At 43.8% G+C, this 7,670-nt stretch overlaps 1 non-coding gene across 1 annotated transcript; it reads right to left on the bottom strand.

Annotated features, from left to right (window-relative positions):
* Window positions 1-1,740: 1,740 nt before the first annotated feature.
* On the bottom strand, window positions 1,741-1,847 carry LOC118661237. The gene has a single exon (XR_004969217.1). It is a non-coding gene; the product is annotated as a U6 spliceosomal RNA (small nuclear RNA).
* Window positions 1,848-7,670: the final 5,823 nt, after the last annotated feature.

Below are 7,670 nucleotides of genomic sequence, written 5' to 3'. Positions count from 1 at the left end.
AAACGCTCTCTAGACCTAGAAAGTATTTGTGGAATATCTGCGATGCCTCAGGCATCCTACGGGGAGGGGAATTACAGGGTGACCTGGAATGCATTAGGCAGGTTCCTATGGCAGGTACTAATGACACAAATGCAAGTAAAGCTGGGATTGCAGAGAGAGAGAAATAGGTGCTCGTTGAGGGTGAGGAGGCGAATGTCACCTAGTCAAGAAGGTCAGGAAAGGCATCTCTGAAGTGATGCACACTTTGCCTCCTTCCTCTCCTGCGCCCACCTCAGCAAGCGCGCTCATGCGCGAATACATGAAAACATACCCACGTACACCAACATATCAATGCAGTCCCTAACCTAAAGACAAAATAAATTATCATAAATATGTCTATGTGCCCACCTCTCCTAGTGGCTATAGGTATCATGTAGGTCAGGTCTGGAGAAGAATGCTGGTCTGGCGGGTTCCGCAGATGACAGGCTGCCTATCTGTCTGTGGGCTGATCATGCCTGGAGATGCATTTTCGAGTGTTCAGATTTTCCCACTGGCAAATAGGCCAGCAACATTGCACTCAACTTCAGGAATGAGATGCATGGTTAGCATGTGAAATGACATGACTAAATGGCCTGCTGTTTAAATGTTAAAAGGTTCTAGGTTAGATAGCCTAAACTTTAAATCTATCATGGTTGATAATGTTTTATTTATTCATTTAAAAATATCAAGCACTGTACATTGCTAAATAATGGGTTGAGCCCTAGCCAGTCTGGCTCAGTGTATAGAGCCTTGGCCTGCGGATCTAAAGGTCCTGAGTTTGATTCTGGTCAAGGGCATGTACCTCAGTTGCAGGCTCCTCCCTGGTCCGGGCCCTGGTTAGGGCCTGTGCAGGAGGCAACCAATCGATGTGTTTCTCTCACATCGATATTTCTCTCTCTTTCCCTCTCTCTTCCACTCTTTCTAAAAGATCAATGGAAAAATATCCTTGGATGAGGATTAAAAAAAAACACAAAACTGGTTGGAAAGCCAGATAGACTAAGATCTGCCTTCATAAAGTACTCAGTCTACTAGGAAAGAGAGGCAAGTTATCTAATTACAGTGAGATGTGTGTGGTAAAGGGTGTTTTTATGTTATATGCAGAATGCCACAATAGTCCAGAGAAAATCAGATTGGGATTGCAAAAGGTTTCTGGGAAATGGTGCTTAAACTGAATATTGAAGGAAAAATAGGAATGACAGAATGAATGGGATTGGGGAGGAGAGGGGGAGACATATTTCAAGTCCTGCGCATGAAGTCCTGATGTATTTAAAGGACTGGAAGAACTTCCTCATTTATGGCTGAAGCAAAAAGAATGTGCAGCAGTAGCAAGAAATGGGGCTGGATAGTAAACAGGGACCATATCCTGAAGGACCTAGTGTGAGGAGCTAAAGAATTTTTAACTTGATGTCCAATAGTTAAAAGAGCCAACGGCTTAATAAGATTTGCTTTTTGGACAAGACTTGAGGTTAGGCAGTAGCCTGGAGGCTTTGAGGAAAAGAGGGTCCCATAGGAGACATTGCAGAGGTAGAACCTGTAAATGGGACATGTATAATCCACACTCACTAGGTCCTTCTTACCTTTAAGAGATCCAGCTACACTTGGCCCTCCCACACCTGAATCTTACTGTGTTGGGCTTCTCTCTACCCCTGTTCCTCATTGAGCTATCTCTGTTCAGATCTATTCAGACACAGGCAAGCTCTGTTCCTTTATTTTTTTTTTTTTTTTAATATGGAACGCTTCACGAATTTATGTGTCATCCTTGCACAGGGGCCATGCTAATATTCTCTGTATCGTTCCAACTTTAATATATGTGCTGCCAAAGCGAGCACAAGCTCTGTTCCTTTAGATTCAAGAACTCCAAGTACCTCAGCACTTGGTGTTACTCAGTCAACTTTACCCAAGACTGGAAGCATCACCCATAACTACCCTGCCCTCACTGTGTGGCCCATTCCTAGCACACAGTCCTCCCTACTGTACAAAGCCCCCCAGTCCACAGCAGCCCTACCGAGCCAATCTGCATCCCTCAGCTGCCCTGGGACTCTAGTGAACAAAACCCATCTTGCTAGAGTTGACAACTGACTAGAAATGGGGCAAAGAGGCTGAGATCTTGAATGGTGAAACTATTCACAAAGAATCCAGGGGAAGAAGTTTGGCTGAAAAGATACAAATTCTGTCAGGACAAGGCTGAGTCTGAGGTACGTTGTAGGGAGCGGCTATAGGGTTAAGCCTCCGACTGACCTGTGGCAGGGCCACAAACAAGTCCCAGCTTGGAGGGCAGAGCTCTCCTAGTATAATTAAGCTTGACCTTATAGTCCTCCCTTGCTCCTTCCTAGGTAGCTAATGGGCTGTGGGAGGTGCAGCAAGTGCTGCCAAAACAAGGTGAAACTCACAAGAACATTGTAAACATGTTGACCACTACCTTGTTTTGCTTTGTGGGCTCTGACTATAAAATAAAGACTCAGCTTGCAGACTGTGGTGCTGTCTCTCTATTAGAGAAGCAGCGTCCCACAAAGTCCCAGCTGTATTCTCTTGTCTGTCTTCTTTAATCCTTCACCGCCCCTTCTCAGGCTCACCGAACCTGTCCGTGTTGGATGCAGCACAGTACCTGAGGGACATTTAAGTGGAGGTGTCTAGGAGACAGTTGGGCATATAATATGGATCTAGAATTTAGAAGAGAAGTATAAAGAGGAGCTAAAGACATGTGAATTTTCAGTAAGCCACTGGTAATTGAAGTCCTGATTGCTGATGAGGCCACCCAGGGAAAACATGCAGCGTGAGAAGGACAGTGCAGATAAACCCAGGACTCTGACATTTAGGGAATGAGAGGCTAAAGGGAGCCATTGAAGGGCCCTCAGAAAGAGCTGAGATTTGATAGCAAAGAGGAGGGATGTACGGGAGAAGCCAAGGGAGGAAGAAACAGCTAGCAGATCAGATGGCTCAGGGAAGACAAGCAAGAGGAAAGGAAGTGCCAGTTTGTCTGATCCACGTGGGGCTCAAGTGATGACTCATCCACTGGGGAGTGAGAAGAAACCTGATTTGAGAGGGAGTGGGAACTAAGGAAGAAGAGAGCTAATCAGACTTACTTATGCAGGAAGCTTGCCTTTGAAGGAAAAGAGAGAGATAGGATGATAGCAAGGGTTTTTGTTTGGTTTCCAGATGAGAAAGATTTGAGCAACTTTATGGGCTTAGGGTAAAGATATATGGGTGAAGATGGTAGGATGGGGAAGCAGATCTAAGGCCTTAATCTAACACCCCACCAAGATATGCAAAGTCTGAATTCTACCTCTACTCCCTATTGAAACCATTTACTAAGATTTTCCAGCTTCCACAGAGCTTAATCACTCCTCTCCTTAGCCTCTCTGCAGCATTTGACACTGCTGAACATTTCCAGCTTCTAAAAATTCTGCATAGTCTTGGTCTCCACCACTCCATACTATCTAACCTTCTCTTGCAGCTCTCACTGCTCCCTTGAAAAACCCTATTTTCTCCCCATCTCTAAAGACTTGCTCGCCCCTCTATTTCTCCATCCATGCCTGCTCCCTTCCCTCAGTTGTCTCATCCCTTCCTTTGAATCCCAAATGTCACTCAAGTGTTTATTCTTACTGCTGGCAGAATGTATCTAAACATAGTTAAAATAATAATAAAGGTTATTATTATCATAATTGTCTAGTCCTTCCCACTTTTCAAATTTCAAAGTGCTTTCTGTCTATTATCTCATTTCCTCAGAAAGAGGTAGTACAACTTTACTTAATAACTATGGACACAAGTTCAGAGACATATTTGGCTCCAAACTAATCTTGCATCCAAAACTCATTTTTCTTATCTCTGTTAATGGCAAACAGTACCTTGACCTCCAAGCCACCAACCTTGTACCAAGGGAAGAGCAGGTAAATGGAAGGCAGTCAGGCCTTATGGATGTCATTGCAAAAAAAAAAAAAAATGCTTTGGATCATTTCTATCCTATGAACTATCATGATTCGAGCTTTGCCTTCTGTTTCATTTTTCTGTATTTGGCATCTAGTATATTTACATAAACCATGAAAAGAATATTAATAGTTGTCTTATACATGTTTAGTAAGCATAAGCAGTTGGACTATATAAAAACTCCAAAGAACAGGTATAACTATTATGGCTAATATCATTAGCAAATAGGTTAAAACAATCAAATAAAGTGGATCCTAGCCCTAGCTATCTTGGCTCAGTGGATAGAGCGTCAGCCTGTGGACTGAAGGGTCTCGGGTTTGAATTGGTCAAGGGCATATGCCTGGATTGCAGGCTCGATCCCCAGTAGGGGGCGTGCAGGAGGCAGCTAATCAATGATTCTCTCTCATCATTGATGTTTCTATCTCTCTCTCCCTCTCCCTTCCTCTCTGAAATCAATAAAAATATTTTTTAAAAATGGATTCTAAGTTCAGTATCAATCTATAGGTATTCAGGCCTTGTCAATCTGTTGGGGTAGCTGTCTACCTCCAGTTTCAGTGGCTTCTTATCCTCAAGGAGTCTTTGATGTCCATAGACAGGGGTAGATGTGCATTCAGGGGTAAGTACCTGATAAATCCTTTCTAGTGAAGTTGGAAAATGTCTTTTATTTGATATTCTTTCCAGTAAACAAAATCTGACCAAGTGGCAGTCAATTATCTTTAAAATCTTTGTCTCCTGGGAGTTGCTATGAAAGGAAGCAGTTACCAACTTGGCATTTTCTTAAAGTCACTCTATCAAACCTTGGCAACAGTGTAAGATGTCCCCTTTCAATAATGTCAACTAAGTTCCTTCATCTAATTTACATCCAGTTTAAATGCACTATGATCCATGAAGTAATGAAAAAAAAAATGGGATGCCAGAGAACAGGCACAACATTTATTTGAAACCTCATTCTAAATTTGCATTTTACTCAGAAATATATATATATCTGCATTTGCTTCAATAGATAAGTATTTTCCCCAAATGAATCCAATGTTCCAGGAAGATGGGAATTGTGCATGTGTTGGTTGCAAGTATCCCTGGCACACACTGAGATTCAAGTTTGAAAACTGGCCACAGCCTCTCCCTCCTCACCTTCAGCTCAGACTTGATTATCAAAGTCTCAGCAATCCCAGGACTGCGGGATCCACAGGCTTCAGTCAAGCACACACACATCCTCCCCAGCACAGGGCTGTTGTCACCACTCTTCTTTCTGCTCAGAAAGCACAGGGAACCCTCTTTCCCTCTGCATTTGGTACAGATTCCTGTGTCGTGCTTTCTAGAATCTCCACAATTGGACTGTTTCCCCTCTGGTTACTGTCGTCTCCACACCTGCTGGTGGCCCCACACACTCACAAATGGCCTCTCCATTCATAAAAACTACATGCTTGCTTCCACCTTTATGCCTGGAATTTTTCCCCACTTGCCTCTAAACGTCCAAATCATATTCTTCCAGACCCAGCTTAAGTTTTCCTTCTCAAATTTAATAATTCCCTCTCTCCCAAAGATAATGACAGCCTGTCTGTGCCAACAATTTGGCTTGTCGCTTGATTTTTTTCCTCACATTTTGGGTTACACCTTAACTCTGGTCCCTAAGCCCCCTTATAAACTGTCCCATTCACACACCGAGATATAGCATATGTTTGATTAGTTTGGTTGAGTTATAGAGGATTTCCAATGGTCCCTTTCCTTCTTCCATTTCCCCAACTCCATGCCAAGTCTCTATCCTGTCTATGAGCTCATCCCTCCAGGTCTGCTAGAGGCAGTCACCCTGGCCCTGAGCCCCAGCCCCATCCTGCTTCTATGGCAGTCCTCCCTGATGCCCACTGCTGCTGCTGATCTGCATGGAGGGCTCTGGGTTCCAACCTTCCTAGGCAGACGGAAGGCTGGTTACTGCATTCCTGAATCCTCCACAACTCCACCAAACGAATCAAACGTATGCTGTATCTAGGTGGGTGCGTGATGAAATGCAGGTGACTCAAGGTGAGCATGCAGGGCCGCCATGGAAAAGTGCACGGTTTACTCGAAAAAACAGTCTGGAAGGGGCAGAATTTTTCCTGCCTGGGATGTGAGGGTGTCGGGAAGGCAAAAGAGGTGACCTTTGACCTGGCCTCAAAGTTGTGTATGATTCCCAGCTTGAAGTTGGAAAGCGGGGGACGGGGGCCATGCAGACACAGTCCAGACAGAGGAAACTGCCTGATCCAGAGACACTGCGGACATGAAAGTCCCAGCCTCTTAGAACAGCAAGCACATTAGTTCAGTTAACAACTGAGTTGTCACGAAATTTTTCTAATTATGAAATATTTCCCCAGTTCCAGATTTAAAAAAAGAAGAAAGAAAGAAAGAAAGAAAGAAAGAAAGAAAGAAAGAAAGAAAGAAAGAAAGAAAGAAGAAAGAAAGAAAGAAAGATTTTTGAAGATTAAGATAGAGCTTGGGCACGTATGTTCTCTTGCAAAGCTTTACTGGAGGTAAACCTTTTCCTCTGAAAGTTGACCCTTTCTTGGAAATATCCCAAAGGCAATTAGAGGAGAATTTAGTGATTCATGTAGGTTACCAAACTGGTTCATGCTCCATGGAATGAGTAAAAAAGTAATGAATTTGATCTTCTTGGCCCATAAAGGGACTCAGAAGGCAATTTTAAAAGTTAGTGACCAAGCTAGAAATATAGAAGTTATCCTAGTCCACCCCCTCAGCCCCTACCATCACCTTAAAGTACTGACCGAGCTCTATATTCATGTCCCTAGTCATTGAATGACTCCATTGTCCTAGCCACCTCCCTCCTTCCCTAACTTAGGTTAACCATTGATTCTCACCTGGTGAATTAAAGGTGCAGTGTGACTAACACGTTTGTTGGTTAGGGAGAGGGTGGGGAAAGCCAGGTTGTCATTTTCTATTCTGATGGAAAATTCAGTTGCTATGTGGGCTGCCTTTCGCCATGTACATGTACGGTTCGTATATTGGCTAGTTCTATCACGTTGAGAGTTCTAAAAGCTTTCCTACTCCCTCCAGAAACTGGGGGTGCATATTCTCCCAGACACCCCCTGATGTCCCCCCACAGGTTGTGCAGATGAGCAGCATCAGCCTCGTACCTCATCTTTCTGTCTTGTCCCCAAACCCAATCCTTTCTCACTACTGCCAAAGTGGACTTCATAAGAACCTTTCAATGACTTTTTGGTCCCCTCAGCATTATGGGCAACGTTCTTTTTCTCTCTCTCTTTTTTTTTTTCTTTATTGATTAAGGTATGACATATGTGTCCTTATCCCTCCCATTGCTCCCTACACCCCCCCCCCCCCAGCTCATGCCCTCACACCCCTAGTGTCTGTGTCCATTGGATAGGCTTATATTCATGCATACAAGTCCTTTGGTTGATCTCTCCCCCTTCGCCCCAACCTCCCCTGCTTTCCCTCTGAGGTTTGACGGTCTGATCAATGCTTCTCTGTCTCTGGATCTATTTTTGTTCATCAGTTTCTGTTGTTCACTGTATTCCACAAATGAGTGAGATCATGTGATATTTATCCCTCTCTGACTGGCTTATTTCACTTAGCATAATGCTCTCCAGCTCCATCCATGCCGTTGCAAATGGTAGAAGTTCCTTCTTTTTTACAGTAGCGTAGTATCCCATTGTGCAGATGTACCACAGTTTTCTAATCCACTCATCTGCTGATGGGCACTTAGGCTGTTTCCAAATCTT

This window comes from Myotis myotis, unplaced genomic scaffold (assembly GCF_014108235.1).
Source record: "Myotis myotis isolate mMyoMyo1 unplaced genomic scaffold, mMyoMyo1.p scaffold_m19_p_1, whole genome shotgun sequence".
In the NCBI taxonomy this organism is placed as follows: Eukaryota; Metazoa; Chordata; class Mammalia; order Chiroptera; family Vespertilionidae; genus Myotis; species Myotis myotis.
Note: the sequence above shows the minus strand (reverse complement) of the source record. Positions and strands in the feature narration are given on the sequence as shown.